The sequence below is a fragment of the Mobula birostris genome, chromosome X, assembly GCF_030028105.1.
Source record: "Mobula birostris isolate sMobBir1 chromosome X, sMobBir1.hap1, whole genome shotgun sequence".
Classification (NCBI taxonomy): Eukaryota; Metazoa; Chordata; class Chondrichthyes; order Myliobatiformes; family Myliobatidae; genus Mobula; species Mobula birostris.
In genome coordinates this window covers 65802839-65827726 of record NC_092402.1, presented here as the reverse complement: position 1 = coordinate 65827726, position 24888 = coordinate 65802839, and the positions used below count along the sequence as shown (strand labels likewise).

General features: G+C 46.1%; 1 protein-coding gene across 4 annotated transcripts in view; it reads left to right on the top strand.

Annotated features, from left to right (window-relative positions):
* Nucleotides 1-1234: 1234 nt before the first annotated feature.
* Nucleotides 1235-24888, top strand: part of LOC140191350 (transmembrane protein 198-like) — a 95552-nt gene continuing 71898 nt past the window's right edge. Inside the window, exons 1-4 of one of the 4 annotated variants that reach the window (XM_072248665.1) lie at nt 1235-1600; nt 1674-1789; nt 4418-4483; nt 18500-18674. The gene's annotated coding sequence lies outside the window, so the exon portion shown is untranslated. The remainder of the gene's footprint in view (nt 1601-1673; nt 1790-4417; nt 4484-18499; nt 18675-24888) is intronic. The other 3 variants (XM_072248666.1, XM_072248664.1, XM_072248667.1) reach the window with 3 other exon arrangements.

The window sequence follows — 24888 nt, the reverse complement described above, 5'->3', positions numbered from 1 at the left end:
ACATTGGGTTTATAACGGTCCCTCTTCAAGGCAGTGACTGCTGCTAGCTTCAACCATCCAGAGCACACCATCCAGTCAACGTGACAATTGAAACTGGTTTGCTTCCTGAGGTGACAAATCGGCCAACATGTTTCTTTCTGAATCTGAGGCTTAAATCCCACACAACAGATTTGTACATAAGAACCAAATCTGACTATCTAGTGTAATGCCCAGGGAGTACCCATGAGCACTACCTCATTATTTCTTTGTTTTACACTATTTATTTATATTGGTAATTTATAGATTTTTATGTCTTTGCACTGTACTGTTGCTGCAAAAAAAACTAAATTCATGTCATATGTCAGTGATAAAAATCTGATTCTGTTGTAGTTGCTATTTACCCAATAGGATGTTAAACTGGGGGGGGGGGGAGTTTTAAAAACTGCTGAAGCTGGAAATCTTAAATAAAAGCAGAAAATACTGGAAACACTCAGCAGACCAGACAGCATCTGCGGAGGGAGAAACAGTTAATGTTTCAGGTTTTGGACCCTTCAACAGTGCGGAGATTCCATTTACTCTCTCCTCGAAAGGACATAAAAGGTTTTAAAGGGCCGTGGCTTTCTCAACGGGACCTGGACGGTTATCATTTCCCTAACCGACTACCCGCTCATCATCATAGTTGTTGTTTGTGGGATCTTACTGTTCACATATCGGCTGCCGCGTCTCCTACATTACAACACTCCAAAACGCATTGTGAAACTTTCAAAACCATTGTTGAAACGCGATATCCTATTGAGAGCGTTAAGATTAAAGTGCGCAATGGGAGAACTTTTTTATTATCGGCGAACTATTAGTTTAGTCTCGAGTTGAACGGGTTCGGTATATCAAACCACTCCTGGAAAACAGGGGATTGCCTCTGTAAAATCGCTTATCCCGAAGTCTCAACATACCAGACACTTGAACGGCTCCACATATAAATTGCAATTAGAATGCAGCCCAGTCGCCCAGTTTATCAGTGTTAAACGGGACGTGGGAAAGCAGCTTAACTTGATATGGAGGCGACGTTATCTGATCAGTGAAAAATATTCAGATTTGAAAAATTGTGTTGCAGAAATGTCCCATTACAATGCTAATGTTAACCAGGCAGTATCAGCGTTGATTGTACACATAAATTAAACTCGCCTTTCACATCCCTTCACTGGGGCGCTGAATTGGTAGAGTCTGAGAGTGAGGTCATTGCGAGCCGGGGTTGGAGAGCGAGAAAAAAAATTTAAATTCAATCTGAAGGAACAGTTGGTGAAAGTGTAACAGGCAGAGAGTTGGGAGACTTGTTGGTGATAGGACGTTCGTAGTAAAGCTGAGGGGGTGCAGACATTCAAATAGCGAGAGAAGGAGAAGCGGCGCAGACATTCATATTTTGTGGGAGAGTGGACAGTTAATAGAGTGAGGGGTTTATTTCTTTACCTATCTCTCCACTTGTGTGTAGAAGTTTCAGTGACCTCCCATAAGACTGGTGTCTGCTTCCCGGGAAGAGTTTGGCGATTGACAGACACCTGGACTTTGCTTGGACCTCTCACACTACAGAGGAAACGCGTGTCCCAGCGATCGCCGGCTCTGAGGGGTGAGTAGCGTGTGGTGTCTGGTATCCTGGCTTTTGTCTGCCGTTTGCAGAAGATGACATAGGGTCTGTTCAGTGTTTGCTGTTTCCTTCCGCAGCCCCAGATTCTTGACTTCATTCGGGGTCTGCTCGCTGTACTTCACGGGGCCCTGCTTGAGGCGAGGGGGACTCCTGGGAACGACCCGCTGCACGGTGAGTGCTGGCAATGCAAAGAAAACCGCGGCAACAACCAGAAGATGCTTACCGTTATCTTTTTAAGCACAGTGACTTTGGTGATTGAGTCAATTATTCGGCAAAGAATAAAATGAGGCTTTGGAACTCCCAGACATTCCTGCTCGCAAAGAGGATCTGGATCATGGTTTTAGTCTCGGGTGGTTTTTTACCAGAAACACAGTGTATTTTAAAGAGAGTACTGTGTGTTGTCCGGCTAGCCGTATGCTGATTCCCGTTTGAGTAGATTAACGAGAGGATTAATTCTGGCATGGTTTAAAATCAAGTTCACAAAGAGAAGGACAGGTGGGGGTGGGGATCGTTCGGGTCATCGGCTCCACTTTTTGTAACGTTTCAAGGACAGTTAACTGTTTTGTTTTACCTCCACGGTACCCTGGGATTCTGTCCCATCGCCCAGGGTTACTGCTGGGCTTGGTTCTGTCCACTGTTATCTCACTGTCGAGTTTATTGTCATAGGTACAATTACGGTGGGGTACAAGTACGATGAAAAACTTGCAGCAGCTTCACAGACACGTAGGTACAGACAACACACAGAATATAAGCTATACTAGAAAAAGACTGCACATCAGCAACAAGTCCACAGTGCAGTGTTCTGCTGTTGAGTTGGGTTGCTGTTCCTGAACTTGGTGGTGTCCTGTCTTCAGCTTTCTGTACCTCTTTCCCGACAGTGCAGTGTATTGAGGTAGAATAAGGTAAAACGTTAACAATGTAAAGTGTAAAAGCTACAGAGAAAGTGTAGTGCAGATAAACAATAAGGTGCAAGATCTTAACAAGGTCAATTGTGAGGTTGAGAGTCCCATCTATCACACTTCTAAGACAAAGGAACAGTATTAAACAAAACTAAGTTAGATATTGGTTACATACTCTCTGTGTGTAGAAGAAAAAAATACCCATCATATCTCCTTTGAAATGGTCCCCTCTCGCCTTGAATGCATGTCCTCTGACATTAGACATTTAAACCATGGGGGAAAGATACTGTCTGCTTACTCTATCTATGCCTCTCATAATCCTTAAACCTCTATCAGATCTCTCCTCAGCCTTGCTGCTCCAGAGAAAACAACTCAAGTTTGCCCAACTTCTCGTTATAGCTCGTGCCCTCTAAACGAGGCAGTATCCTGGTAAACCTCTTCTGCACCCTCTTCAAAGCCTTGACATAGTTCCTACAACGGGTATGCATATTGGTGCAGAAGTTTTGGTTACCAGAGTTCGTGGCAACACTTATGGGCTGCCCCCAGCACATCTTTGGTCGAGTTGGTCGTTAACGCAAGCAATGCATTTCACTGTAAATTTTTTTGATGTACATGTGATAAATAATGATTCAGAAGTTTTGGTCATGTTGATATTGTTGGCACCACGAGGCAGCAGTTGGTGTGCCACCAGTCACCAGTAGTGGTGATAATGGGCAATGGCACATTTGGAGCTGGAGGTGCTAGCGATGCAGTGGGACAATCTAGTAACTGAGCTCAGCCGGTGAAGGGAAATGTCTGTTTTTCTTTTAACAGCCCCACAGCCAAGGACGCAATTGAAATGACATTTTGCAGAAGGGCCCCCAGTGAACAGTTTGTTCTGTCAGTTTCATGGGGAGGTTTTGTTTGGTTAGCTTTGCTCTGTCTGATGTTGATTGGGGCGGGGGGAGTTGGGGTGGATTGGGGTGGAACTAAATTAACATGTACAGCTGTGCAGTGAGGGAGCAGAATCGGATAAACATGGTAACTTGATTGCTGTGTGCTCATTGCCTAAAGCAAGTTTTGCAAGCCTAAATGGATGGGAGACAAAAAAATGTTAACTGGAATTTATTAACAAAAGAGATTCTGCAGATGCTGGCAGTCTTAAGCAACACACACAGAATGCTGGAGGAACTCAGCAGGTCAGGCAGCATTTATGGAGGTGAATAAACACTTGACATTTAGGGCCCTGAACCTTTATCAGGCCTCATAGGTAAAGTATCACCTCACCTGGAAGGACCGTTTTGGGCTCTGAATGGTAGTGAAGGGAGGAGGCAGGTGTACTTACCAGAATTTATTGCTGCTTTGCTTTCTACATGCTTTTAAAATATCAAGTATTTTTCCAAGACAAAGGCACACCATTAAGCAAAACGTGGTTGGATATTGGAGTAACTGGAAGAACTTCTGAAGCTGTTGTAATAATGATTGTTAATTGGTTTTAAAGCAAACCCTGGAAGATGTTCACTATTTGGTCTAAATGGCCAGATTAGAAACAGTCCACGTTTGCTGAGCGCTTTCTTTATTAAGTGGTGAATGCTGGGGACTCCAAAGCTCTTTCCTTCTTTAAGACACTCCTCTTTGAACACCTGCCTTAGAATGTGACTCTGTTCAATTCTGTTTGATAAAGCACCTGGGGATCTTTTGCACCACACACAAAATGCTGGAAGAACTCAGCGGGCCAGGCAGCATCTATGGAAAAAAATTGTACAGTATGTACTCTTTTCCATAGACGCTGCCTGGCCCTGCTGAGTTCCTCCAGCATTCTGTGTGTGTTGCTTGGATTTCCAGCATCTGCAGATTTTCTCTTGTTGGGGGATGTTTTGTGATATTTGGGGAGCTGTGTTAATACGGATTTGTGTTGCAGGAAAGCAGAAACAAAAGAACAGGGAGAAACGACCAAGACATTGAGTAAGGACGAACATCAGCCCAGGTGAGGAAATCATGGTGACCTAAAGAGAATGAACATACCCAGCCTGCTGAGTGACGTGGTGTTAAGAAAATGGTTCATGATTACTAGTTTGCAGTTTTGATTGTGCCTAATTTTGACTCTCTCCACTTGCTTGGATGAGTGCATCTTTAACAACTCTTAAGAAGGCAGAATTTCACACCCCACTTAATTGTTACCCTATCCATCTCCTGAAATGTTGGTTTCCTTCACCAGTGGCTGCTGCATGCACCATTTACCAAAAGTACTGCAGGTCACTCACCCTGGCAACTCCGACAGCTCCTCCCTAAACTCATGACCTCTGCTGCCATGGAGGACCAGGGCAGCAGGTGCATGGGGAACATCAGCATCTCCAGCTTATCCTAACTTTGAAATCTTTGCTGGTCCTTTGTGGTTACAAGGAACACTCTCTCTGCAGCTTCACCCCAACTGCTGAAGGGCAGTTACAGATGGACAATAAATGCCGCCCTTGCCAACGACAGGCAGGTTCTGGAAAATCTATTAGGGTCTGTGCCTGGGTCCATAAGACCATAAGATATAGGAGCAGAAGTAGGCCATTCAGCCCATCAAGTCTGTTCCGCCGTTCAATCATGGGCTGATCCAACTCTTCCAGTCATCCCCACTCACCTGCCTTCTCCCCATACCCTTTGATGCCCTGGCTAATCAAGAACCTATCTATCTCTGCCTTAAATGCACCCAATGACTTGGCCTCCACAGCCGCTCGTGGCAACAAATTCTACAGATTTACCACCCTCTGACTAAAGTAATTTCTCTGCATCTCAGTTCTAAATGGACGTCCTTCAATCCTGAAGTCGTGCCCTCTTGTCCTGAGCTGCCTTACCATGGGAAATAACTTTGCCATGGGTCTTGGGCTCTGGTCTTGCCAGCTTAAATCTCTTCATATCTCTCTTTTTCCCTCCTCACCCCCCTGAGACACTCTTTGACCCAAGCTTGGTGTTTCCTACCCTAAAATCTGTGTGAGGCTCAGCGTCGTTCAGTCTGAAAAAGTGTCTTGGGTCAGTTGCCACCCGAAAGCTGCAATGTTGATTGCTGGCTGCAGTCAAAATTTCACTACCTGTCTTGTTTGGTTGTATGTATTTCAGTTGCCTGTGCTTCAATGCTGTAACTGTCCTGTTGCTTACCTTATCGGGGTGTGGTTCTGAGTCTGATGAGTACCAGTCTCTTGGCCAGGGCTGCACTTCATGTGGGTTGTTCAGCAAGGAGGGGAGTGGTGACTTTGACCTACCAGCACAAGACTGTTGGGTAGTGATCAGGTGAGAGAAAGTTGGGTGCAGGAAGCATGTTGATTTTAGCTTTGGGTGTTTCAAGGGCAAACGTTTTAACTCTTAATACGAAATAATAACTCAAAAGAAACACAAGCAGAATTTCTGGTAAAAATCGAGAATGGTCAAGTGTTGTCAAATCAAAAGAGTAATCCAATGGCGAGGTTTTAAATAACAGCCAGTATGGGCGTGGAGGTATGTTCGGGCTGCCCCCCCGCCCCGTGGAGGGTTGGATTACAGCCTGGTATTCCCTCCTGTCTGCCAGTTGCAGCTGTTTCTGATTTCCCCGTCACTGATCTGCAGTGTTTACGTGGTGGCGGGGTGGGGCTTGTGGGGAAGTGGCCCTCTCACTGCCATCGCAGATGTTTTCTGGGAGCACTGCCTACCCCTCTTTACTTTACCCACGTGGGCATTTTCAGAATCTGGTTTATTATCACCGGCCTTGCGAAATTTGTTGTTTTGTGGCAGCGGAACAGTGAACAACATTAAAAAGTTACAATAGTTATAAGTCATGCAAAAGAGGAATAGCAAGATGCTGTACTTGGCCTGTTCAGAAATCTGATGGCAGAGGGGAAGAAACTTTCTAAAACGCTGCATGGGTGTTCAGGCTCCTGTACCTCCTTCCTCATGGTAGTAGTGAGAGAGAGCATACCCCGGATGGTTAGGGTCCTTACTGATGGACACTGCCTTCTTGAAGGTGTCCTGTGGTGAGGAGGGCGGTGCCCGTGGTGGGGCTCACTGAATCTGCAGCTCTCTGCAGCCTCTTTCCGATCCTGTGCATTGGAGCCTCCGTACCAGGCCGTCATACAACCAGTCAGAATGGCCTTCACTATACACCTGCAGAAGTTTGCTAGGGTCTTTAGTGACATACCAAGTCTGCTTAAGTGAAGTATAGCTGCTGGTGTGTTTTCTTTGCAATTGTACCAATGTTTTGGGCCCAAGAGAGATGTTGATGCCCAGGATGACGACGGGTGCGAGTTCTCCTGACTTCCCCTTCCTGAAGCCACACTGAGCAGAAGATTGTTGTTTCTAAGCCAGTCTATCTCACCCCTGCATGCCCCATCTTCATCTGTCAGCTGTCGCTGGTGAGCAGGGCAGAGGGTGACAAACCAGAGTTTGATACCTACCCTTGCCTCCCCATTGGCTGAACCAGCCCCGTGCTGCAGCGTCTGATTAAACACTGGGGTGGGAGGAGAGGAGAGACTGCAGCCACTGTTTTAGCTAAATTGCTCTCAGTGTGTGGATTGCACTAACAGACAGGGAATGGAGCGATATAGACCCTGTACAGGCAGGCAGATGGGATTAGTTTAATTTGACATCCTGTTTGGCATAGACGTCAAGAGCCAAAGGGCCTGTTACTGTAAATCTCTCCATGGCCTCGGCTCTTTCCTGTTCTCTGCAAATCTCCTCCAGTCCTCAGGATACTTTATATACTTTTGTGTCCCTGAATCTAATCGATCCACTACTGAGCCCTAAACTCTGGAACTCCCTCCCTGAATCCACCTCCCTCTCACGGATCAGGGATCAACTTTATTCACCACGTACATTTACATGATTAGGAATTTGCTGTGGTATGTTTGTCAGGGTGTGACATGTAACAGAAAGCAAATTTTAATAATTGTAAAGAATAATATCAACAATGCCATACAAATAAATTTAACGTACAGATTTGTATAAAGTGTGCATCATGCTTAAATACCAGCATGTATTTACAATGTAAATAGCATTATAAAAAGTGGATTAAAGTGTTTACAGTGAAGTGATGGGATTAATAGAGGAGGGTGGGGGTGGGTGCTAATGAGAATGGCTGGTCACATTAACTGCCTGGGGGAAGATGCTTTTAAAATGGTTTTTGTTTTAATAGCCTCATAGTGCTTTTTAGAACTGCATCTTTGGAAAATGCAGTTTGCAAGGTGGGTCCTGTCTCCTACTGTAAGACATTTCTTAAAACCTTTGTTGTTGGTCAATGGTTCAGTCACCTGCTTTAATCTGCAGTCTTCTGTGGAATTTTGTTTGATAATACTGCAGTGAAGCATCTTGCAACTATTTTCTGTGTTAAAGGCACTATGTAAATGCAGTTCATTGTTATGCAAATTGATTTCCTGTAAACGATTAGTTTTTGTGATTTGTAATTTGCTTCCATTCCAATGGTGCCCTGGTTTTACAATGAATAGTGTAATTTGTGAATGCCTCAAGACTGGTTCTGGGTGGGATGAAAATCAGGCATTGGACTGAGGTTGGTGAGGTGAAAGAGGAGAAAGATGCTGTGTTTAATTAATTACAGGTGAAACAGTTGTGTTCTGTTTGCTGTTTTGGCCACTTGTTTAAACCCATCCAACGACAACGGAAACAATTACCTTTCGGGGTATTAAGAAACCTTGCACGGTGATTGGGCGACGAAACATTCTGCTGAGGTTGTGGTTTTTACCTGCTCTCTCCCAAGGCTAGCATCATGTTCAAAAACAGCAACAAAAATTGGTCCTCGTTTGAGCCTTTGACTTAAATTTACATTTTTCTAGAAGATAAATTGTGTTCATTTCTTCTTTCCTTGCATCCCGGCTTTCTGTTTCTCCATTCCTGCTGGACATATGGCAAAATCCTGAGGGGAGCCTCTAGTCAACACTTCTAATGTACCAATGCGTCTGTACAGTCCGGTCCATCCTTGTTAGACACCATGGCCATGACAGGTGTGAATCTTGTTTTTGTTCCTCTCTACAGGGAAATAAGATAAAGGAGTTGACCTGTGAAGAAAAGCTAGATCTAAATGCATTGCAGTTCAGAAGAATGAGATTGTGAGGGGCACAGCTCAGAGGTTTATAATGTCACATGTACCAAAATACAGTGGAGAAGTTTGTCTTTCATCTTGGTCATGCAGATCAAATCATTGCACAGTGCATTGAGTATAATAAGGTACAACAATACCAGAATAAAGTAACATCCACTGAGAAAGTACATTGCAGGAAAACAATAAAGTGCAGGATAGTATCCAAGACACCTTCAAGGAGCAGTGCCTCAGAGAGGTGATGTCCATTATTAAGAACCCCCATCACCCAGGACATGCCCTCTTCTCACTGTTACCATCAGGGAGGAGGTACAGAAGCCTGAAGGCACACACTCAGTGATTCAGGAACAGCTTCTTCCCCTCTGCCATCTGATATCTAAATGGACATTGAATCCATGAACATTGCCTCACTTTAAATAAATAAATAATTTCTTTTTTTTACTATTTTTGTCATTTTCTGCAATTGATTTATTTACTTTTCTTTCTATATTATCATGTATTGCATTGAACTGTTGCTGCTAAGTTAACAAGTTTCACAACACATGCTGGTGATAATAAACCTGATTCGGTGATTGTGAGGCCTAGAGTTCATCTTATTGTAAAGGAGGTCTATGGAATAGTCTTACAACAGTGGGGTAGAAGCTGTCCTTGAGTCTGGTGGTACGTGCTTTCTGGCTTTCGTATCATCTGCCTGGTGAGAGGGGGGAGAAGAGAGAATGGCTAGGGTGGATGGGGTTTTGGATTATGTTGGCTGCTTTACCAAGGCAGCAAGAAGTATAGACAGCCCATGGAGGGGGGGCTGGTTCACGTGACGTGCTGAGCTGTGTCCACAACTCTCTGCAGTTTTTTGCGGTCACATGCCGAGCAGTTGCCGTACCAGGCTGTGACAGGGTGATTTCTGGAGTGCACCAATTTAAAATTGGAAAGGGTCAATGGGGACATGCCAAATTTCTTAGCCTCCTGAGGAAGTGAAGGCATCGGTGAGTTTCTTGGCCAGGGCGTCTATGTGGTTGGACCAGATAGGCTATTTGTGATATTCACTCCTTGGAACTTGGAGTTGTTGATTAGACAGGAACATGTGCATCGCACTCCCCCCACACCCCCCCCCACCCCACACCCCACCCCACACCCCACCACCTTCTTGAGGTTGATGACCAGCTTCTTTGTTTTGTTGACAGTGGGGGAAAGGTTGTCGTTTTGACACCATGTCACCAAGCTCTCTATTTCCTCCTTGTACTCTGACTCATTGCATGTTGTACGGCCCACTGCAGCAGTATCACCTGCAAACCTGTCGATGTACTTGTAGATGGAGTCACAGCAGAATCTGCTCATGCAATCACAAGTGTACGTGACTACTTTCCTGTAGTATCAGGGGGAGGAGGATTATGTAGTGGCAGAGGCAGCTGCAGTTGTCTACATTTCTTGCTACCTCAGTAAATCAGCCAGACCCTACCCGGCCAGGACATGATTTCTTCACCCCGCTCCCATTGGGCAGAAGATACAAAAGCCTGAAAGCACGCATGACCAAGCCCAAGGACACATTCTACCCTGCTGTTGTAAGACTGTTGAACGGTTCCCTCGGACAGTAAGGTGGATATTTGACCTCAAGGCCTTGCAGCCTGTTGTCTGCCTGCACTGCAATTTGTCTGTAATGGCAACAATTTACACTGTGACAGTTCCACTCACACTCCAAGCCGCCTCTGCTGGCAGGTCAGCTGTTGCCTCCTGCCAACCCAGTGCCACGTTTGCTGCTCCACACCAGGGAAGCCAAGGGCAGGTTGAGTGACATGCAGGACACCTCTCTTCAGTTTGTAGGTTGGACCCAAACATCATGTTGCCATCTCCAACTGGATCCCACCACCAAGCACATATTTCCCTTCCACCGACTCCCGTCCCTCCACTTTCTGCTTTCCACAGGGATCGCTCCCTACGCGACTCCCTTGTCCACTGGTCCCTTCCTGCTGATCTCCCTGCTGGCATTTATCCTTGCAAGTGGAACAAGTGCTACACCTGCCCCTATACCTCTACCCCTACACCTCTTCCCTCACTACCATTCAGGGGCTCAAACAGTACTTCCAGGTGAGGCAACACTTCATCTGTGTGTCTGTTGGGGTCATCTACTGTATCTGGTGCTCCCGGTGTGGCCTCCTGTATATCAGTGAGACCTGACGTAGATTGGGAGACCGCTTCACTGAGCATCTACTCTCCATTCACCTGAAAAAGTGGGATTTCCCCAGTGGCCACCCATTTTAATTTCACTTCCAATTCCCATTCCAACATGGTAGTCCTCTACTGTTGTGATGAGGCCACACTCAGGTTGGAGGAGCAACACCTTGTATTCCGTCTGGGTAGCCTCCAACCTGATGGCATGAACATCGACTTCTCTAACTTCCGGTAATGCCCCACCTCCCCCTCCCCCTTCACCATTCCCCTTTCCCTCTCTTGCCATATCTCCTCTCTCTGGTGCTCCTCCTCCTTCCCTTTCTTCATTGCCTTCTGTCTCTATCAGATTCCCCCTTCTCCAGCCCTTTATCTCTTTCTTCAACTTCCCAGCTCTTTACACCTTGCCGTCTCCCAGTTTCACCTATCACCTACTAACTTGTATTTCTTCCTCCCCTCCCTCCACCTTACTCTTGACTCCTCATTTTTTTTTCCCAGTCCTGTGAAAGGTGTTGGCCCGAAATGTTGACTTTACTCTTTTCCATAGATTCTGCCTGGTTTGTCCAGCAATTTTTTTTTGTGTGTTGCTTTGGATTTCCAGCATCTGCAGATTGTCTTTTGTTTTTAATTGTTTCATTTTGCCTGTTGCTTTCATTCTCTGTCCTGCTCCCGCATCGACCTCTTCTGAGGGACAACGCATGAGCTTTCAGCCTGGGATTTTCACTTGCTACATTAGTGTTGTGTTTAACAACTCCAGACCTCAATTGTTTCTCTTGTTTTCTTGTGATCAATTGTCGCAAATGATCCTAAAAAGATGCACTGGTGATACTGTGGGTGAAGAAGGTTGCAAGCAGGTTGTTGGGAGGGAAATCCTCTACAAATGCATGAAAACCAGAAACTGCTGGAAGAACTCAGCATCTGTGAGGGAAATGGACAGTTAACATTTTGGGTTGAGACCCTTCAATACAGGTGAAGAATCTTGACTCCATAGATGCTGCCTGACCTGCTGAGTTCCTCTATCCCTTTGTGTTGCTCCCTTTGGCAGAAAAAATAAACGGGCAGACTATTATTTAAATGGGGAAAGAATTCAAAGTCTGAGATGCAACGGGACTTGGGAGTCCTCGTGTAGGATACCCTTAAGGTTAACCTTCAGGTTGAGTCGGTAGTGAAGAAGGTGAATGCAATGTTGGCATTCATTTCTAGAGGAATAGAGTATAGGAACAGGGATGTGATGTTGAGGCTCTATAAGGCGCTGGTGAGACCTCACTTGGAGTACTGTGGGCAGTTTTGGTCTCCTTATTTAAGAAAGGATGTGCTGACGTTGGAGAGGGTACAGAGAAGATCCACCAGAATGATTCCGGGAATGAGAGGGTTAACATATGAGGAACGTTTGTCCGCTCTTGGACTGTATTCCTTGGCATTTAGAAGAACGAGGGGAGACCTCATAGAAACATTTTGAATGTTGAAAGGCATGGACAGAGTGGATGTGGCAAAGTTGTTTCCCATGATGGGGGAGTCTAGTACGAGAGGGCATGACTTAAGGATTGAAGGGCACCCATTCAGAACAGAAATGCGAAGAAATTTTTTTAGTCAGAGGGTGGTGAATCTATGGAATTTGTTGCCATGGGCAGCAGTGGAGGCCAAGTCATTGGGTGTATTTAAGGCAGAGATTGATAGGTATCTGAGTAGCCAGGGCATCAAAGGTTATGGTGAGAAGGTGGGGGAGTGAGACCAAATGGGAGAATGGATCAGCTCATGATAAAATGGCAGAGCAGACTTGATGGGCCAAATGGCCCACTTCTGCTCCTTTGTCTTATGGTCTTATGGTCTTATTCCATCAAATGTAGTCTCTAGTATCTCCAACTGTTGAAGGAGGAATGCTTATCACTTTAGGTCAAAACCCTTTATCCAAACCAAGAAAGGAAGTGAGTCGGCCTCTGTAGCAGAAAAAGCAGTGGATAGAAGAAACGCAATTTGATGGGATGAAGTAATGTGAGCTGACAAACAATCTGCTGGAGGAACTCTGCGGGTCAGGCAACATCTGTGCAGCGAAATAGGCAGGATCATAATTAGATCAGATTTATTACCACTGGTGTGTTGTGAAATTTGTTTTGGGCAGCAGGAACAGTGCAAGATATAAAAATAATATTGTCAGTTACAATAATAAGTAAATAGTGCAAAAGAGAAATAGCAAGGTTGTGTTCGTGGATTGTTCAGAAGTCTGGTGGAGGGCAAGAAACTGTTCCTAGAATGTTGGATTGCGTCCTCAGGCTCCTGTACCTCCTCCCCGATAGTAGAAACGAGGAGAGGGCATGTCCTGGATGATGGATGTTGCCACCTTGAGGTGTTGCGTATTGTAGATCTCCTTGATGGTGGGGGTTGTGCCTGTGATTGAACTGGCTCAATCCACAACCCCCTGCAGTCCCTTTCGATTCTCTGCATTGGAGGCTCCATCTGATGCAACCAGTCAAACCTCTCCACATCTGCAGAGTCCTGATGAAGAGTCTCAGCCTGAAACGTTGGCTGTGTATTCATTTCCCTGGATGCTGCCTGACCTGCTGAGGTTCTCCAGCATTTTGTGTGTGTTGCTCTGGATTTCCAGCACTTGCAGAATCTCTTGTGTGTAGAAATTTGCTAGAGTCCTTGGTGACATATCAAATCTGCTCAAACTCTTAATGATAATTGGCTGCCTTTCCTGAAGTAGCAGTAAGTGTAGATGGGGTCAGTGGAGGGGAGGCTGGTTTGCGTGATGTACTGGGCTGCGTTTGCAGCTCCCTGCAATTTTCTGCTCAGTAGGGTGTAGTAATCATGATTATCTTTGTGATAAAGGGCAAAACAAATTGCACTAACTAGTGGGGCGGAGTGAATTTCCCAGCCATCTGTCGTCATCAAGGTCCTCTTTGACTGACCTCCTTCCTGGGGTCAGAGGTACTCACCAAAATTTGCTGTGAACTGTGTTGTCTCAGAGGCATGGTGGATGGGTATGATATTCACCACGCAGCGATTCCAAGATAAGTGCAGGGAGCAGCGCCGGCCACTGTTCCTGACCTCCCTTGACCTCTCTGAAATCTGCGCAGAAAGCCAAGTGGGATGATGGAGAACCACCTCCCCTCCCCGAGCTGCAGCATGTAGGTAGCGCTTGCGTGTTACATACGTGAGCACTGCGGCTGAGCGCTGAGGAGTCATTGACTCCTTGCAGTAATGTTCCAGAGGGCAAAGGTCCTCGACAAGCTGTGAGACTCCAGGAACTGTGAGAGGCTCGCCACATCTGAGGAACCACCTCTCAGCCGAGGCAGGCATTGATGATGGAAGCCTGCAATGCCTGCAACACACCAGCATGCCCTTTGGTAAATGAGTTGAAAGATCGAGGTTTCCAACCCAACGTGGTTCACTAGGCAGCGGTGATCTCTGTCCTCCTGTATGCCTCCGAGATGTGGGCTACCTACATCGAGGACCTCAAAGTATTGGAGATATGACTTTCTACTGGAGGTAAGGTGAGGAGCAACCTGTTAGGTTTCACCACGTCTTTGCAGAACTCAGACTTGGAGGAGGACTGGTGTGCAACTTGTTCTGTTTGCAGAGCTTATTTGAGGTATACACTAGCAATTAGCTTGTGGCTTGGAGAAGCATAGATCAGTAACTGCCTTGGGAATACGTTTGGGCTGAATGGCCTCGTCATACGGTGCATTAATTCATGAGGGGCGTGTTTGAACTGATCACATCTGGTGGCTGGATACCCGCTCACAAACGCAAATGATGATCTGTGTATCAGCCTGTTCCTGACTGGCAGAACACTTGAATTTGCCCCTTTCACAACCACCCCTGCCAATCTCAAATTCCATACAATGTTAAGAAAGTTTATGGGCTGTAAACGTGCTGGAAAGTATTATTGCCAGCACTGGAAAAATGTTACATTTCCCTTGGGACTTTTCTTTTCCATGTCTGTTCTCTGCAGATTTGGAAACCTTGCACCCAGAGATTAACCAAAAATACTGATGTGAACTGAAAGACATTTTCCCTCATTCACCAAGGTGTGTATCCACGGAACTTTCGAGAAAACAACGCAGCACCTTCCTTGATGTTGAACCCACTCAGATTTTGGAAGATAATGTGAACTGATAATTTCTGATGCAAAAATTTTAGTCACTAGAAGTCAGCAGACTCTTCACCAGTCCTTAATCTTCCACCACGCAGGAGCTATGCTCCGGAGTTCTCTGCATTAAGCTTTACTGTGTCACCACCTGTCCTCAAAATGCATCATTCTTTTTGATCTAGACTTTGGCCACTGTCCCTGGTACCTACTGATGTCAGTTATACACCATGGAAGCAGGCGCTCAGCCCAATTGGTCTATGCTAAACACGGTGCCCATCTAGGTTAGTCCCATTTGACCCATATCCCTCTACACCTTTCCTACCCATGTACCTGTCCAAGTGCCTTGTAAGTGTTGTTAATATACCTGTCTGTACCGCTTCCTCTGGCAGGTCGTTCCATATACTGACTGCCCTCTGTGTGAGTGGGTGCGGGGGTGGTGCGGTGGGAGTGGGGAGCTGCCTCTCTGGTTCCTATTAACTCCCCCGCCCCCCCCCCCAGACACCTAAACCTATCCCTCTAATTCTTGATTCCCCAACCCTGGGAAACAGACTCTGCCTGATACTTGTCCCTTTGTTTTTTTAATATACCATGGGCTAATCTCTAGTATAGGCCAAGTATTATTTGGGGTGTTTTATGACAATCACAGAAGTTGATAAGGTAAACAAAAAGAACATGAGAAATAGAAGCATTGTAAGTCGCATATTTAGTATTAAGGGCTGACCTTTAGCTCAGTATCACGTTCCAGCACTGACCCATGCCCCTCAATTCCCTTGATATTTGCTTCACATTCAACTTGCAGTGGGATTTGAATCAGCTGGGAAAATGGTCTGAAAAATGGCAGATAAGTGTGAGGCATTGCACTTTGGAAGGACAAGCCCAGGGTGAGACTTGTACAATGAATAGAAGGGTTCTGAGGTGTGTGCAGCAGAACGATGGGATCTGTGATTCTGGAATTCCATGAAAGTGGCATCACAGTTAGGGTCATAAAAAGAGCCTTTGGCACATTGGCCATCATAAATCAGGGTATTGCATACAGGACTTGGGATATTATGCTGAAGTTGTATAAGATGTTGGTGAGGCTGGATTTGGAGTATTATGTGTAGTTCAGGTCACCTACCTACAGGGATGATATCAATAAGATTGAAAGAGGACAGAGAAAATTTTTCCTGGATACTTCCAGGAATTGAGGACCTGGATTATTGGGAAAGATTGAATAAGACCATAAGATATAGGAGCAGAATTAGGTCATTTGGCCCATTGAGTCTGCTCCGCCATTTCATCATGGCTGATCCATTTTCCCTCTCAACCCCAATCTACTGCCTTCTCCCCTCTGCACAACTCAACTCAGGAGATTTTTGAAATGCTCCTTCCAGATGCCAACTGCCTCTCTGACCATGAATGGAAAATTCTACAAGAAATGGTGGATCCAGCCCAGTCCATCACAGGGAAAACCCTCCCCACCACTGAGCACATCTTCACGAAACACTGTCACAGGAAAGCAGCATCCATCATCTAGGACCCCCACCTCCCAGGCCATGCTCTCTTCTTGCTGCTGCCATCAGGAAGGAGGTACTGGAGCCTTGGGATCCATACCTCCAGATTCAGGAACAGTTATCATCCCTTGCTTCTCAACCATCAGGTTCTTGAACCAGAGGGGATAACTTCACTTGCCCCATCACTGAAATGTTCCCACAACCTGTGGACTCACTTTCAAGGACTCTTCATCTGATGTTCTCATTGTTTATTTATTTATTATTATTATTATTATTTTGCTTTTTTTGTTTTTTCATTTTCAACAGCTTGCTATCTTTTGCGCATTGATTTGTTTTATCTAGTATGTGGTTTTTCATTGATTCTATTGTGTTTCTTTGTGTTTACTGTGAATGTCTTTCTTTTGGCAATGGAGCGCATAAGTTAGGACTTTATTCCCTGGAGTGCACGAGTATGAGGGAAGACCCTGTAGAGGTATACAAAATTATGAAGAATATGAGGAGAGTGAAAGCATGCAGGCTTTTTCCCTTCTGTTTGGGTGAGACTAGAACTAGAGGTCATGGGTTAAGGGTGAAAGCTGACATATTTAAGGTGAAATATTTGATTTCACTCAGAGGGTGGTATGGGTGTGGAATGAGCTGCCAGTGGAAATGGTAGATGTGGGTTCAACTGCAACACTTAAGAGAAATTTAGACCGGTATATGGATGGAAGCGGTTTGAAAGGCTAGGGACCAGGTGTCGGTCATTGGGACTAGGCAGGTCATGCTGGCATGGACTAGATGGGCTGAAAGGCCTGTTTCTACGCTCTAGTGCTTTATGACTCTATAATTCCCCAACATCAGCATTCAGAAGTAGGGTCAGAAATCTGGAACTCCCTTCTCCAAGACGTTGTTGGGACTGGGTGTCCGTTGTAAATTTTCAAACGTTGAGGTGTAGCCTGTGAGCTGAGACGTAGGCCCTTCAGCCCGCAGAGTTTGTGCTGACTACCAGGTACTTGGACCAATGGTATTGTTATTCTCCCCACACTCCCATTAACTCTCTGCATCCCCTCAGGTTCCAGAACTCTCATACTAGAGTCAACTTACAGTGGTCAATTAACTCACCAACCTGCTAGGATGGGGAGAAACCCATGTGGTCACAGGAAGAACCTGCGGACAGTTTCTCAAGCCGGGATTGAACCTGGGTCTCTGGAGCCATGTGGTAGTGGTTCCATTGGTTGAACCTCTGTGCCGCGAGCTGCAATCGTAGTGGATCTGGATTGGACTTGAGAGTAAATGGCTTCTTACACTTCCAAGTCATATCTTGTGCTACTGACATTTGGTGAATCTGTCCAGCCTTCAGGTATTCGCTTGGAACTTGAGTACCAAGCCCCAGACCTGCGCACTTGTTATCTCGACACTCAAATTGTTCTGTGTTCCCAGCAAAAGATAAGTGTCAAATATGTCAGGCATCTGTGCTGGGATCAGCCATCTCCCAGGCCATCTGTTCACTCCCTAAAGTGGAATGTATCTACCGGCTGCTTCATGCGTTCCTCAATTTTGTAATTTGAAGTGTTTCTTGATGAAGTTTTGGAATTTCCTACTATTGAACAAGCACCGATTAAGCCTGTTGTCTTCTGATTCAAGTGGGATAACAGGGGTTGGGGGGGGGGGGGCTTCAGTCTTCATCCTGTCCCAGTTGCTAGGACTGAGGCCTCATTGGGGTTCCTCACATGGGACTCCGAGCCCTCATTGGCCTGGCCTTTTCGTATGCCTGGAATGTCCTCCTGCTCCATATTCTTTGGATCTATGGCTCTTCCCCCTCCCACCCCCACCCCTTCCAAGTTTGGCCTGTTGACCATCCCCGGATTAGCTAGCTCCACTATTGGCAGCTGCCTGGTGCTTGAGCTCTGGAATAATCTCCCTAAACCCCTCTCCCTTTCTAGCGCCAACTTTTAGTTGAAACTTTTAGCCAACTGCAATAATAGCTCCTTGGTGCCAAGGGCTATTTTTGATGCTTCTGTGAAGGGCCTTGGGATGGGGATGCTGCGTTATTGTAGCTGAAGCTAGGCTCTGGACTAAGTGCAGAAAATGGTTCTCGAGTAGAAAATTGGCCACGATTAATGTTGGATCTGGTGATATTATGATCCAGAGGTTCTTCAGAAGTCAAAAATGAGGCATAAAACTTGCTAATTGCTGTTGTTTTATTATCAGAATCAGAATCAGAATCAGGTTTATTATCAAACAACAGGAATTCTGCAGATGCTGGAAATTCAAGCAACACACATCAAAGTTGCTGGTGAACGCAGCAGGCCAGGCAGCATCTCTAGGAAGAGGTGCAGTCGACGTTTCAGGCCGAGACCCTTCGTCAGGACTAACTGAAGGAAGAGTGAGTAAGGGATTTGAAAGTTGGAGGGGGAGGGAGAGATCCAAAATGATAGGAGAAGACAGGAGGGGGAGGGATGGAGCCAAGTGCTGGACAGGTGATTGGCAAAAGGGATACGAGAGGATCATGGGACAGGAGGTCCGGGAAGAAAGACGGGGGGGGGGGGGGGAACCCAGAGGATGGTCAAGAGGTATATTCAGAGGGACAGAGGGAGAAAAAGGAGAGTGAGAGAAAGAATGTGTGCATAAAAATAAGTAACAGATGGGGTACGAGGGGGAGGTGGAGCCTAGCGGAAGTTAGAGAAGTCGATGTTCATGCCATCAGGTTGGAGGCTACCCAGACGGAATATAAGGTGTTGTTCCTCCAACCTGAGTGTGGCTTCATCTTTACAGTAGAGGAGGCCGTGGATAGACATGTCAGAATGGGAATGGGATGTGGAATTAAAATGTGTGGTCATTGGGAGATCCTGCTTTCTCTGGCAGACAGAGCGTAGATGTTCAACAAAGCGGTCTCCCAGTCTGTGTCGGGTCTCGCCAATATATAAAAGGCCACATCGGGAGCACCGGACGCAGTATATCACCCCAGTCGACTCACAGGTGAAGTGTTGCCTCACCTGGAAGGACTGTTTGGGGCCCTGAATGGTGGTAAGGGAGGAAGTGTAAGGGCATGTGTAGCACTTGTTCCGCTTACACGGATAAGTGCCAGGAGGGAGATCAGTGGGGAGGGATGGGGGGGACGAATGGACAAGGGAGTCGCGTAGGGAGCGATCCCTGCGGAATGCAGGGGGGGGGGGAAGGGAAAGATGTGCTTAGCGGTGGGATCCCGTCGGAGGTGGCGGAAGTTACGGAGAATAATATGTTGGACCCGGAGGCTGGTGGGGTGGTAGGTGAGGACCAGGGGAACCCTATTCCTAATGGGGTGGCGGGAGGATGGAGTGAGAGCAGATGTACGTGAAATGGGGGAGATGCGTTTAAGAGCAAAGTTGATAGTGGAGGAAGGGAAGCCCCTTTCTTTAAAAAAGGAAGATATCTCCCTCGTCCTAGAATGAAAAGCCTCATCCTGAGAGCAGATGCGGCAGAGACGGAGGAATTGCAAGAAGGGGATGGCGTTTTTGCAAGAGACAGGGTGAGAAGAGGAATAGTCCAGATAGCTGTGAGAGTCAGTAGGCTTATAGTAGACATCAGTGGATAAGCTGTCTCCAGAGACAGACAGAAAGATCTAGAAAGGAGAGGGAGGTGTCGGAAATGGACCAGGTAAACTTGAGGGCAGGGTGAAAGTTGGAGGCAAAGTTAATAAAGTCAACGAGTTCTGCATGCGTGCAGGAAGCAGCGCCAATGCAGTCGTCGATGTAGCGGTTTATTATCACCGGCATGTGACGTGAAATTTGTTAACTTAGCAGCAGTAGTTCAATGCAATACATAATCCAGCAGAGAGAGACAAAAATAATAATAATAAATAAAATAAAACATAATAAATAAGTGAATCAATTAAGTATATTGAATAGATTTTAAAAAGTGCAAAAACAGAAATATTATATATTATTATAGCCGTTTCCGCCCTGAGACAAGGGTGCTGGCTGTCCGCTCTATCAATAACTCTTACCTTGTACACCTCTATCAAGTCACTTCTTGCCTACTGCTCCAAAGAGAAAAGCCCTAGTGTACTCAACCTTTCCGGGTAAAACATGCTCTCTAATCCAGGGAAATCTTGAACACAACAGTTTCTGTAAATGCTGGACATCCAGAGCAGCATACAGAATGCTGGAGGAACTCAGCAGGTCAGGCAGCATCTCTAAACAGTCCACGTTTCGGGCCAAGGACCTTCATTGGGACTGGAAGGGAAGGGGGAAGATGCCAGAATTAAAAGGTAGGGGGAAAGGGTAGGTGATAGGTGAGCCCAGCCCTTTACTTTTCTCCTTCCCTCCCCCCACCTTTAATGTAACTCTTCAGACCTGTGCTGAAACTGCTTGCAGATCCTGAAAGAAGAGCAGAGTTGACAGGAGAATATCCCGCAGGTAAAGATCGACGGCGAGTTCCATGAGGAAACGGCTTTTAGCTCTGCTGTGCAAGGAAATTCCCACAGGGTCAGTTGGGATTGAACCTAGAACATGCTGTATCTCGCTGGACTGAACTGCTGGCAAGGTGAGCAGCTGTACAGTGAACTACCATCCACAGCAAGTAATGAAGTGACAATCAATCAGCCGATCTGGTCCATGGCAGCATTTGTGCCCGCCCACTGTCATTCCTCCCATCTCGGACAATAGGTGGCTCAGTCCAAAGGATTTATCCATTGCCCCATCAAAGGGGCCTGAATCAGCATTTGAAAATATTACAGTATGTTGCGAATGAATTTATCTGTGCCATTTTCCTGACTTTTAAAAAGCTTTAAAAGAACACAAATTTTGTTAGTCCAGTTCCAGACTGAGCTTATGGTTCCCTTTTGTTTGATGCTGTCTCCTGTAGGAGTTGTGGATGTTGAGGCAGATTTTCTACATTTAATCACCTTACTTCAGAGCTCAGACCTCTGGATGAAAAGTAGTGCCTGTAGGAGGCTGCTTCGTTGTCCAAAAGGCCCTTGTGGCAGGGTGTTTGCATGGCGATGTCTTCAACACCTGCACTTTTGTGAGCCTGCTCTTTCACGATGCCCTCCTCTCGCTATTACCATTGGGCAGGAGGTACAGAAGCCCTGGATCCCACGTTACCTTGTTCAGAGACAGTTATTACCCTACAACCATCTGGCTCCTGAAATGGTGTGGATAATTTCACTGAACACAACTCCAAACTGATTCTACGACCTACAAACTTAGTTTCAAGGACTCTTTATAACTCCTGTTCTCAGTATTCTTTTTAATTTGCAGTTTGTCCTTTGCACATTGGGTGTCTGTCAGTCTTTGTTTATATATTGTTTTCTGTAAAATTTTATTGTGTTTTTTTCCCTGTAAATCCCTGCAAAAAAAATGAATCTCAAGGTAGTATATAGTAATATACTCAGTGGCCATTTTATTAGTTATAGGAGGTAACTGATAAAGTGGCCACTCAGTGTATTTCTGTATGTTTGTGGTCTTCCACAGCTGTAGCATCCTCTTCAAGATTCAACATTCAGAGATGCTGTTCTGCACACCACAGTTGTAACTCCTGGTTACTTGAGTTACTGTCACCTTCCTGTCAGCTTGAACCAATCTAGGTATTCTCCACTGACTTCTCTCACTAACATTGCGCTTTCGCCCACAGAACTATCACCCACTGGATGTTTTTTGTTTTCATGCCATTCTCTGTAGACTTGTGCGTGAAAATCCCAGGAGATCAGCAGTTCCTATGATGCTCAAACCACCCCATCAGGCACCAACAATCACTCCCTGGTCAAAGTCACTTGGATCACGTCTCTTCCCCATTCTGATGTTTGGTCTGAACAACAACTGAACCTCTTGGCCATGTCTGCATGCTTTTGTGCACAGAGGTGCTACCACATGATTGGCTAATTAGATATTTGCATTAACGAGCAGGTGTACCTACTAAAGTGGCCAATGAGTGAAAACTGTACTTTGATAATAAATTTAGTTTAAACTTTGGTAGTGTAGCCAACTGGCTCTTCCAAGGGTGAATACCAAGATTGCAAGCTTTTACCCCAGCTTGCTGTCTGAACAGCTTTGAACCCCTGTATTGGGCAGTGAATAGTGAGGTGTTGTGGGCAGAGGCAATCTGTGAAGATCCTGAGGCAACGTTTTTGAGAGTGAGGGGGCCCTGCCTTTGACTGAGAGCAGTGCGGGCACTTGTGATTCTGATTCTGATTTGGGGAAGAGGATTTCCAATGACTAACAATGGCGTATGTTTCCTTGTAAACTAATAATTAGGACAAAATAGGTCATATCTTTTCTGGAAAAAGGAGTTGGTGTGAAGGACTCGGTTTAGTGTCAAAAATGCATGACCTTGCACGGAAGTCCCACCTGAAGAGAGACCTCAGCACTGGGGAAACACCACTGCCTCAGAAGCTACACACATCAAAGTTGCTGGTGAACGCAGCAGGCCAGGCAGCATCTCTAGGAAGAGGTACAGTTGACGTTTCAGGCCGAGACCCTTCGTCAGGACTTAGGGCCTCGGCCTGAAACGTCGACTGTACTTCTTCCTAGAGATGCTGCCTGGCCTGCTGCGTTCACCAGCAACTTTGATGGGTGTTGCTTGAATTTCCAGCATCTGCAGAATTCCTGTTGTTTGCTGTTGAAGCTGCTGTGTAGATTGGAATGGGTTTAGTATTTTACCGAGATACAATGAGTATCCCACCTTTTTATTCTGGCATCGTCCCCCTTCCTTTGCTGTCCTGAAAAAGGGTTCTGGCCTGAAAAGTTGACTGTTTATTTATTTCCATAGATGCTGCCTGACCTGCTGAGTTCCTCCAGCATTTTGTGTGTGTATCACAAACCCCTTGGTGCTAATGTAGGGATTCTGACATGTCTCTGTCATCTTTCTGCTCCTGTAAGAGGTACTGGAGGGAGGGAAGAGGGGAAAGAATCCCTAATCTCTGATTTAATGCAACTCCAAAGGACTCTGCGTTTATCTCTTTCCCACAGCCTCTCTATTCTTGCCCCATTTCCGGTGGTTTTGCAGTGACGCTGAGTGTGGCCAACCCAAACTAGCAAGTTCCCCGGTTCAGTCACCAGCCTGTCCTGAGTTACCCAGAGTAGATTCCCACACCAGGGGTTGCTTGGTTATGTTTGTTGACCATCCTCTGTGCTTGTTGGCCCCTGGTGTGGGGGCAACATGTTAGGCTGGCTCAGGGAGCCATATTTTAGGCAATTTTACTTGGGGGGTAGACACTCACTGGTGCCAACAGACGCCATTATTCAACCCACACAAAATGCTGGCGGAACTCAGCAGGTCAGGCAGCATCTACGGAGGGGAATAAACAATCGACATTTCGGGGGAGCCCTCCATCAGGAGTGGTTTGGAAAGGAAGGGAGCAGAAGCCAGAATGAGAAGGTGGGGGCAGGCGGAGGAGAGCAAGGTGGCAGGTGACGTGTGGAACCAGGTGAGGGGGAAGGTGGGTGGGGTGGGAGGATGCAGTAAGAATATGGGATGGTATAGGTGGAAAAGGTAAACAAAGTGCAAAGGCCGCGATGCTGCAGATTCTCATTACTACCGTCAGGGAGAAGGTATAAGAGCCTGAAGACCCACGCTCGATACTTTAGGAACATCTGTTAGATTTCCGAATGGTCCACGAACACTACCTCACTATTTTGCTTTCTTTTTGCACAAATTATTTTTTATATATTTCTTGTAACTTATTAATTTTTTAATGTATTGCACTGTACTGCTGTCACAAAACAACACATTTCACACCATGCTGTCTGTCAGTGATAAACCTCACTCTAATCGAGAGCGGAGGATGGGCAGGTATTCTGCGCTGTGTTTCACTCTCACTCGCTGCTGTCGGAAGGAAGTGCAGGAGCCTTGGGTTCCATGCTGCAAAGATTGATCGGTGAGGCTGGGGACTCGTTCTGGGGGACTTTGAGTTTCGTGGTGCATGTATTTCTGAATTCTGGTTACTCTTTTTTTTTTCCCCTGCTGTTTTTGAGCAGTTTGATTGATACGGACTGGGGCGCTTCAGTGAAGGATGAAGAAAGTGTGTGTGTGTGTGTGTGTGGTAGTGGGTCCATTTACATTAATCCCACTTCACACTCCCCAAACTTCCATCTACTCCACCCCACGCACTAGGGACAATCCAGACTCTGGAGCACCCGGGTGAAACAGGAGCAGATGGAAGGAAGGAGAATCTATAAACTGCACACAGGCAGCACCTGAGGTCAGGATTGTACTCGGGGATTTGGAACTGAGGCAGCAACTCTATTAGTTGAGCTGCTTCAGACACTGGGAAATGAGATATTGGGAGCAAAGGAGGGAAGTGGTTGAAGTCGAGCATGATCCATGATCTTACTGAGTAAGGGAATGAACGGCCCAGTAAAAGCTCGGCTAAAGGGTGTGGGAAAAGTGAGAGACCCAAGGATGAAATTGGAGGGGCTGGGAACTGCAGAGTTTGGGGGTTGGTACATTGGCCTTGTCTGGCGGATGGGTTGGGCGGGGAAGCAGGTTGGAGCACGAAAGGAGCAGGACTTTAAATGCGATACCTCAGAGAAGAAAGACTGGCATCAAGTTTCCTTTCTCCGTCTCCTGGGTTTTAAAAGGAGTATTTTACAATCCGTGTCCTGAGAGTTTCAAGTTACCAT